At 39.4% G+C, this 9,838-nt stretch overlaps 1 non-coding gene across 1 annotated transcript; it reads right to left on the bottom strand.

Moving 5' to 3' along the window:
• Nucleotides 1–627: 627 nt before the first annotated feature.
• Nucleotides 628–732, bottom strand: LOC116894870. Its single transcript, XR_004387083.1, has one exon. It is a non-coding gene; the product is annotated as a U6 spliceosomal RNA (small nuclear RNA).
• Between the last annotated feature and the right edge of the window lie 9,106 nt (nt 733–9,838).

Below are 9,838 nucleotides of genomic sequence, written 5' to 3'. Positions count from 1 at the left end.
TCATGTAATTCTGATAGGTCTGCCTTTATACGTCACTCGACATTTTTCCCTTGCCGCTTTTAATATTCTTTCTTTGTTTTGTGCACTTGGTGTTTTAACTATTATGTGATGGGAGTAATTTCTCTTCTGATCCAATTTATTCTGAGTTCTGTAGGCTTCCTGTATGTTTCTGGGCATCGCTTTCTTTAGATGAGGGAAGTTTTCTTCTATAATTTTGTTGAATATATTTACAGGCCCTTTAAGTTGGGAATCTTCACTCTCTTCTATATCTATTATCCTAATGATCTTCTCATTACATCCTGAATTGACTGGATGTTTTGGGCTAGGAGTTTTTTGTGTTTTACATTCTCTTTGATAGTTGTGCAAATGTTTCCTATGGTATCTTCTGCCCCTGAGATTCTCTCTTCTATCTCTTGTATTCTATTGGAGATGCTCGTATCTATGACTCCTTGTCTCTTCCTTAGGTTTTCTATCTCCAGGGTTGTCTCCCTTTGTGCTTTCTTTATTCTTTTTAATTCCATTTTTAAATCCTGGACAGTTTTGTTCAATTCCTTCACCTGTTTGGTTGTGTTTTCCTGTAATTCTTTTGGGATTTTTGTGTTTCTTCTTTATGGGCTTCTACTTGTTAAAAATATGGAATTCCTCACGAATTTGCATGTCATCCCGCACAGGGGTCATGCTAATCTTCTCTATATCATTCCAATTTTTGTATATGTACAGCCAAGAAAAGACTGTTATACAGTATTTCCTAAATGATATTACATAAATTCAGTGGATTTTCTTAAAATTCTCAATTCAGTATTTCTTCTGATTTTCTCTACTTTCTTTGTCTAAGCCAAAACTATTTCTACTGGGCATTAAGCTGAGCCTTGTAGATTTTGTCCTTTGCCTAGGCAGACAGAGAATATAGGTAGCTGAGCCAGGGTGTGAATCCTTATCTTGCCCTTTTTTTCTCCATATAGACATTCAGTTCTATTGCATCCACCAACTTTTACTGACAGTGTACTCTGATTCAAAATCAACCTTATTCGGTCCTATTCAAAACAAACATGAATTTAGTTACTAATTACATCATCATATTTAACACAGTGGTTAGAAAAGTTTGATCTTAATGATGTTTTGAAACCAGTTAATGATTAGCTCATCATTTTCTGACATAGAGATTGAAAGGGTATGACCTTAATTATCTTTAGACATCCGGTGATCCAAAGTCATCTTGCCCTGCTGTCTTTGCAAGGTAAACAGAATTTGTTACCTGGCTCATGTTGACCTAAAATCTAAAAGAAACAAGTTCCATTTATTAGACAGAAGCTAGACTAATATTTAAAGTTAGTCAAATCTTACATTGGTGAGATTCTAAGGGCCTCAATGCCTATAGTACTAGTTGAAGTGGACAGAGTCTACGGAATAGTTAGAGACATATTTCCTAACCTGTTTTATTTCGCACCAGAATCATTGTGGGTGGCTGATAAAATCTTGAGCTACACAGCACCCTCAGAAGTATCAGTATATTAACAGTATGACCTTGGTCCTTCCTCTTTTCTGAGCTGGTCTCAGAACTTGTCTGAGCTATGGGTTTAGGATGGGGTCCAACATACAGCCTTGGTTTCCATAGGCCTGCCCACACTATTGCTCACTCAATATAAGGAAGGTCCATGAACAGTAATTGTCTTTAGAGAAAAGGAGAATATGGGAAGTGGATAACAAGTTGTAACAAAGAAGATTATTTTTGATGGGTACCCACCAACAAAGATTGCTTAGACATATGGTTAAGCCAATAGAGAGTTTATTAGAGAGCTGGTACTACAAGTGTTCAGGATACCAGTGTAGCCCTGTGCCTTTATCATAATGTGCTTTAAGAACACACACAAAAAGACATTTTTATGTTGGCATACTTCAGTTAACAATGGTTAGCCAAAACTAACAGAAGCCAAAGAAGCAAGGTTAATCCATGTAGAGACTTTATCGGAACTATACTTTAATTACTAAGGACTTATAGGGGTTTTGGGTTTTTTGTGTTTTCTTGTTTTTTGTTTTTGCTTTTGTGGGATTTGTTATTGTTCCTTTGTTTGTTTGTTCTCTTTTGGCAAGTAGTATTGACTATGTGCTGAGTTTTATGGTCTGAATGGTACATCCACCATGAAGTCAATTGTGCTAATATCTGAGGGCCCACTAAAATTATAACTGGTCCCATCATAGTTTCTGTGTCTGTGCAAGACCTGAGATAGGGAAGGCACCCAAGGATCAATGGAGGTGTCCTTAGCTGAGACTCACAGGTTTGGGGATATTGAGCTTTAAGAGTCTGCCTCCTGTTGCCAGACAGTAACCTAGGTTGAGAGATAGGGGAACCAATAAACTCACTAAATGTTTGATTAAAAACTTATCCTATCGGGCTGGGGATTTAGCTCAGCGGTAGAGCGCTTACCTAGGAAGCGCAAGGCCCTGGGTTCGGTCCCCAGCTCCAAAAAAAAGAACCAAAAAAAAAAAAAAAAAAAATCCTATCTACAAAAAATGTACAGATTGTGAAAGGAGCATATACCGAGGAAACAGCCAATCAATAACAGTCAAATTTTAGCCCCATTGCATGGATGGTCACCAAATCCTGATACTATTACTGATATGCTGTTATGCTTGCAGACAGGAGTCTAACATGGCTGTCCTCTGATAGGATCTATCCACCAACTGACCCAGACAGATACAGACACCCACAGCCAAACAGTGGATGGAGCTTGGGAACTCTTATGTAAGAAGAAGAGGCAGAATTGCAGCTCCTAAACAGATTAGAACTCCAAAGGAAGACAAACAGAACCAACTAATCTGGACCCTTGGGGTTCTCAGAGATGGCCCCACCAACTAAAGAATATATGCAGGCTGGACCTAGGCCTCCTCCATCATGTGTAGCAGATGCAGAGCTTGGTCTTCATGTGGTTCCCGAACAACTAGAAAGGAACCTATCCCAAAAGCTGTTGCCAGCAGTTGGGATATAGACTTATAGCTGGCCTTGCCTTGACAGGCCTCAGTGGGAAAGAAAGCACCTATCCTCTCAGAGACTTGAAAAGGCAGTTGAGTACATACCCAGGGAACTCCTACCCACTCAGAAGAGAGGGTATTGGAGAAGACCTGTGGGAAGGAGTGACAAGGAATGGGAAAGTGAGTTGAATGTAAAGTGAATACATAAAAAATTAAAAACTAAAATTAAAAAAAATCTTACTATGGAAACTAGTTTCCCACAATTGCCCCACAGTGCATCCTTTTTTTCCACACATCCTTACTTGCTAATGTTCACTGCAGTGGGGCACTGGTCTAGCTGAAAGCCTGTGGCTTCTGCTACACCATCAATAGTGGATATGCACAGAAACTCTTCTCAGATATCCTGTTCTTGTCATTTTTCATAGAGAGCCTATATCTTTCGATCTGCAGGGGCTGCTTTTCATTCACTTCAAAAGTTCATAGATAATGTAGATATTTGGGTGGGCCAATTCAAAGCCCAGTATTTGGGACTAGGTGGTAGCTACATTGGTCATCACACCAGATCTCCTACACCACATCACCAGGGCAAGATCTTCAGCATTGTCCCAGCTAGCTCACCCAATGGTATAGTCAACAAGGGACATGGCCAACTCTCACACTCTCTTAATGTACAAGCTGGCTCATCCATGTCATTGCCATCAGGGCCAGCTCTCCTGTGCTGCCCAGGGTAATATGAAAGGCCTCTCTCCCGGTGCTGCACCTAAGGTGGGGTGAGCTAGCTCTTCCGTGATCATACATCCATCACCCCCAACCATGGCAGATGGAGAAGGTATCTCTCCAGTACACACTCCATTTCCTCATGGTATGAAAATGGCAGGGGCAGCTTTCCTACTCTCATACATTCAGGGCTGACACACAATCAACCAGAACCAGCTCTACTGTACTTTCTGGATGAGGTACAGAACCTGCTCTTAGAGTGTTGCAGCTGGAGAGCAGTAGAGCCAGCTCTTGCACAAGGCACAGGCAAAGAAAGAGGCCATCTCTGCACAGTTCTCAGACATCAACATGGATCCAAATGGCAGAACAGACCAGGGACATCCTTTGCCAAAAACAGACTCCTAGTGTCTTGGGGCCATGGACCCGGACATGGCCTTTGGTGGCAGCATAGACCAGGACTTCACAATGGTCTTAGGCAGCGTTGCTGTCTATTCATATCAGGGTGCTCCTCATTACTCTCAATTGTCCAATTCCAACTCTCTTCCTTGTGCACACATCCTTCTATTTCTCTTTCTCTTCTATCTCTCCACCAATTACTTGCTCAACTTAGTGATACCCAGGGCTTCTGGGTGTCTAAGATTGTCTCAGCAGTTCTCTGCCACACCCATGCCACATAGCACCAGATTGGGGATCCTCTAAGACTTGCTTTGCCCAACTCAGCCTCATGGGACTGGGCATGATAATCTTGGGGGTGTTCTGACTGCCCAGGCCCTGTGACGTTGGGCTTTGGACTGTCTCTATCTTGTTCTGCCCACCTGGGACACATGACATCAGCTGCATAAGAAGACACCATATTTTCAGCCAGTTAATAAAAAAGTCAGCCCCTGCTGTTTTTTTCTTGTATTGCTATACAGCCTTAGTTCCCAAGCTGCCCCTCCACTCTATCACTATAATCCAGTTCATGTTGAAAATATACCACCTGTGTTATTGGATTAGATCACATTCTAGTGCTGATATAAAAATACTCCATGGTAAAGGCCTGTCTTGTTGCAAACCTAAACACAAGGTACAGTGTTCTTGTGTGCTGAGATAATAGTGTCAAACATATAAAGTAAGAACTGATTAAAACTATGATGAGGGGTATTAACTCTTCATAGTAATCATGCCTGATATTAAAATAATTAAATTTCACTGATGTTCTAGTTTAAGGAATCCCCAAGGTAAAGGCTCTATATAATCAGAGGCCCTAGTCTGCCCTCTGCAGTCTTCATATCCCCCAATACTGGCAGGTATAAGGTCATTAGAACCTCAGTTCCTGATCCAAATTTCTGTCCTCTCCTTAGTTCACATCACTGAGAGGTCAAGCGTTCTTGAGCCGTAACAGGCCCACATTTGTACACATCCATCTAACTCCAGTTACACAAGTCTCAGTACAATGTTACAACCAACATTTAAAAAAATCAAGGCAATGTACTGAGCCAGACGTTTTGAAATGGTATTCATTCGATATAGCCTATCACCAACCTTCCTAGCCAAAGGGAAAAACCCTGACTTATACAGTCAAATGCAAATTCCTTCCTATATATTGGCTCTCACACTCTACCTGGAAACTTTATTATTATATCAACTGACACATCTTCCCTCATATGAGGGTCCTCAACTAAGTAGGACTATTGGTGACAGTCCTTCCATGAGAGCTGGTATGTTACTTTCAAGTAGTATAAAAACTACTTGGAAATGAGAAAACTTCCAGCTCACTTTCAGTCAAATTTCTCCATGTCCTGTATCCAAAATGTGAGTTGCTTTTTGGGACAGGGTCTTGCCATATAGTATGTAGCCAACAATAGCAGTAAGAACCTTGTGATCTGGAGAAATGTGTAGATTTCCTTAGTCAATAATTCTTGAGGAGATAAAAGAAAGAAACACTTGTTGCTGACCTAAAAGCCTTATGGTTCCTGAGAGTTCTGCTTCAACCCATGCAGGTTCAAGGTGTAAACCCTCAAACTGCTATTTTTACTGTTCTAAGTTATTTCACATTTACAAGGCACCCCAAAGCTTAGCATTATGTTAAAGATACCGTGTTTCTGAAGAGCGACTACTATCCTTTCTAAGAAAATACAATTGGTCTTGGTCAGGAGATTGTTTAAAAGAAATACTAACAGCCCCAACACATAATAAAAATCTCTCATAATTTTTATCCAATATTTAGTCAAAAAGTACTGTTTGGCAAAGCAGTGTACATTAGGCCTTTACCTTAGTGAGTCCTCCACAATGCACAATATTTCTCCATGATTCATCTGTCTACCTCACAGGACATAGATTTCTGTTTAAGAGGCTTGTGACTTGGAAAACACTCTTCACACCAGAATATATAGAGAAGAGAAATGTACAATGTCTACTCTAGGTGTATAACTTCCCAGACCTAGGTGGAGCTTCATATTTGTATATCTGTGCTATTATATTATATTTGCCTTGAATGTACTGGTGAAAAGTTTTTAAAGGCTTCCAGATACTCAATACCACAGCACTCAACTTTCTGTCAAATTTCCCTTGAGATATACCAGTTTCAACACATGTGCTGAGACATTGCATTCAAGGAAAACCAGTGTACTCCTTTCATCTGCTCTGAACCATCCTTTTTTCAGCTTTTAATTATTTATTAGCAATACAAGGGGATATGTTTGACAGACTCATTAAAAATACAGTACTACATTGATTTATTAGGATATATTAAGAGCTATATGTACAAAGGTAAAAATAACTAATAAGTTCTTTAAAGTACACATGCAACATTGGCTTTTAATTGGAAAAGAAGGGGGAATAGAGCAGACCACCCAGGGGTGCAGACATCCCAAGGCCACAGGACAGCCCTGGACACATCGGCCCACATGCCTTTTCCAATGGGAAACTGCACAGTAACTCTGGACACAGGGATATAGGAGTAGACAGCCACCAGTACCCACAGTTCTGGTCTGTGCCCAGGACTGAACTGATCTGGCCAAACAGCTGCCTGCACCAAAATCCAGTAGGGGAGAGAGCTGGAACCTCAGGAATGTGGATACTACTGAGAAGTCAGAGGAGACTACCTTCTGCCCACAGTACAGATCCAAGAGGGAATCCCATAGTGCCAACTATGACCGAAGGGTGCAAGGACCTACATGAGCAATTACAGGCAGAAGCCTTTGATCCCTGCCCATGCCTAGAGGACGGTCTTCAGGAGCACTAACACACCTGAAATCAGAGCACCTGTACTCAGGAAAGGCTGAAAGAAAGCAGGAAAACAGTTCTACAGGAGTGCTGACACAGCGGCCTACAGCAGGTTCAAGTCGCTCCCAGAAACAGCAAGACAAGCAAACACCAGAGACAACCCAATGGCTAGAGGCAAACACAGGAACCTAAGCAACAGAAACCAAGACTACTTGGCATCATCAGAGCCCAGTACTCCCACCAAAGAAAATACTAGTTATCCAAGCACAGCAAAAAAGCAAGATTTAGATTTAAAATCACATTTTTTATAATGATGGAGGACTTTAAGAAAGACATAAATAATTCCTTAGAGAAATGCAGGAAAACACAAGTAAATGAGTAGAAGCCCTTACAGGAAACACAAAAATCCCTAAAAGAATTACAGGAAAATGCAACCAAACAGGTGAACAAATTGAAAATGGAAATAGAAACAATAAAGAAAGCACAAAGGGAGACAACCCTGGATATAGAAAACCAAAGGAAGAGACAAGGAGCCATAGATACGAGCATCATCAACAGAATACAAGAGATAGAAGGGAGAATCTCAGGGGCAGAAGATACCATAGAAAACATAGACATGTTGTCAAAAACAATGTAAAACGCAAAAAGATCCTAGCCCAAAACATACAGTAAATCTAGGACACAATGAGAAGATCAAACCTGAGGATAAGGTACAGAAGAAAGTGAAGACTCCCTACTTAAAGGGCCGGTAAATATATTCAACAAAATTATAGAAGAAAACTTCCCTAACCTGAAGAAAGAGATGCCCATAAATGTACAAGAACCCTACAGAACACTAAATATATTGGACTAGAAGGGAAAGTTCTCCTGTCACATAATAGTTAAAACAACAAATACACAAAACAAAGAAAGAATATTAAAAGCAGTAAGGGAAAAACGTCAAGTGACATATAAAGGCAGACCTATAAGAATTACACCAGACTTCTCGCCAGGATCTATGAAAGCCAGAAGATCCTGGACAGATGTCATATAGACCCTAAGAGAACACAAATGCAGCCCAAGTTACTGTATACAGCAAATCTTTCCATTAGCATAGATGGAGGAAACAAGATATTCCATGACAAAACCAAAATTATGCAATATCTTTCTACAAATCCAGCCCTACAAAGGATAATAGATGGAAAACTCCAAACAAAGGAGACAAACTACACTGTACAGAAAGCAAGAATAGAATTTCCTTGCAATGAAACCAAAAGAGACAAACATAACGCCACATCTAACAACGAATATAATAAGAAGTGACAATCACTCTTCCTTAATATCTCTCAATATCAACAGACTCAATTCCACACTAAAAAGACATAGATTAACAGACTGGATACTTAAAGAGGACCCAGCATTTTGCTGAATGCAGGAAACACACCTCAGAGACCAAGACAGACACTACCTCAGAGTAAATGGCTGGAAAACAACTTTCCAAGCTTATGTCCTGAAGAAACAAGCTGGAGTTGCCATTCTAATAACAAATTAAATTGACTTTCAACCTAAAGTGATTTAAAAAATAAGGAAGGACACTTCCTAATCATCATAGGAAAAAATCCAGCAAGATGAACTCTCAATCCTAAATATCTATACTCCAAATGCAAGGGCACCTACATTCATAAAAGAAACCATACTAAAGCTCAAAGCACACATTGCAAGTCACACAATAATAGTAGGAGATAGAAACACCCCACTCTCATCACTGGATAGAGCATGGAAACAGAACTTAAACAGCGACGTAGAGAAAGTAACAGACATTATGAACCACATGGATTTAATAGATATTTATAGAACATTCCATCCTAAAACAAAAGGATATAACTTCTTCTCAGCACCTCATGGAACCTCCTCCAAAACTGTACATATAATCACAAAACTTTGTTGAGGTCACAAAACACGCCTAAACAGATAAAGGAAGATAGAAATAATACCATGCATCCTATCAGATCAACACACCCTAAGTCTGGTCTTCAATAACAACAACAATGACAGAAACCCCACATATACATGGCAGTTGAATAATGCTCTACTCAATGAAAACTTGGGCAAAGAAGAAAAAAGAAAGAAATTAAAGACTTCTTAGAATTTAATAAAATGAAGATATAATATTCCCAATCTTATGGGACACAATGAAAGCATTACTAAGAGGAAAACTCATAGCTCTGAGTACCTGAAAAAGAAACAGGAGAGAACATATGTCAGAAGCTTGACAGCACACCTAAAAGCTCTAGAACAAAAAATAAATAAATAAACCCAAAAGGAGTAGAATAATCAAACTCAGAAGTGAAATCAACCAACTAGAAACGAAAAGGACTATACAGAGAATAAACAAAACCTGGAGCTAGTTCTTTGAGAAAATCAACAAAATAGATAAACCCTGAGCCAGAGTAACCAGAGGTCGCAGAGAGTGTATCCAAATTAACAAAATCAGAGATTAAAAGTGAGATATAACAACGGAATCTAAGGAAATTTTAAAAAAAATAAAGAATCGGATCTGACTACAAAAGTCTATATTCAACAAAACTGAAAAATCTGGAGGAAATGGACAGTTTTCTAGACAGATACCAGGTACCAAAATTAAATCAGGAAAAAATAAACCATCTAAACAACCCCATAAATACTAAAGAAATAGAAGCTCTTATTAAATATCTCCCAACCAAAAAGAGCCTAGGTCCAGATGAGTTCAATACAGAATTCTATCAGACCTTCATAGAAGACCTCACACCAATACTGTCCAAACTACTACACAAAATAAAAAGAGAGGAAGCACTACCAAATTCCTTCTATAAGGCCACAATTACTCTTATACCAAAATCATAAAGACCCAACAAAGAAAGAGAACTTCAGACCAATTTTCCTTATGAATATTTCACAAAAATATTCAATAAAATTCTTGCAAACT

Source organism: Rattus rattus, chromosome 2 (assembly GCF_011064425.1).
Source record: "Rattus rattus isolate New Zealand chromosome 2, Rrattus_CSIRO_v1, whole genome shotgun sequence".
NCBI classification, from domain to species: Eukaryota; Metazoa; Chordata; class Mammalia; order Rodentia; family Muridae; genus Rattus; species Rattus rattus.
This window is presented reverse-complemented; position numbering and strand designations above follow the sequence as displayed.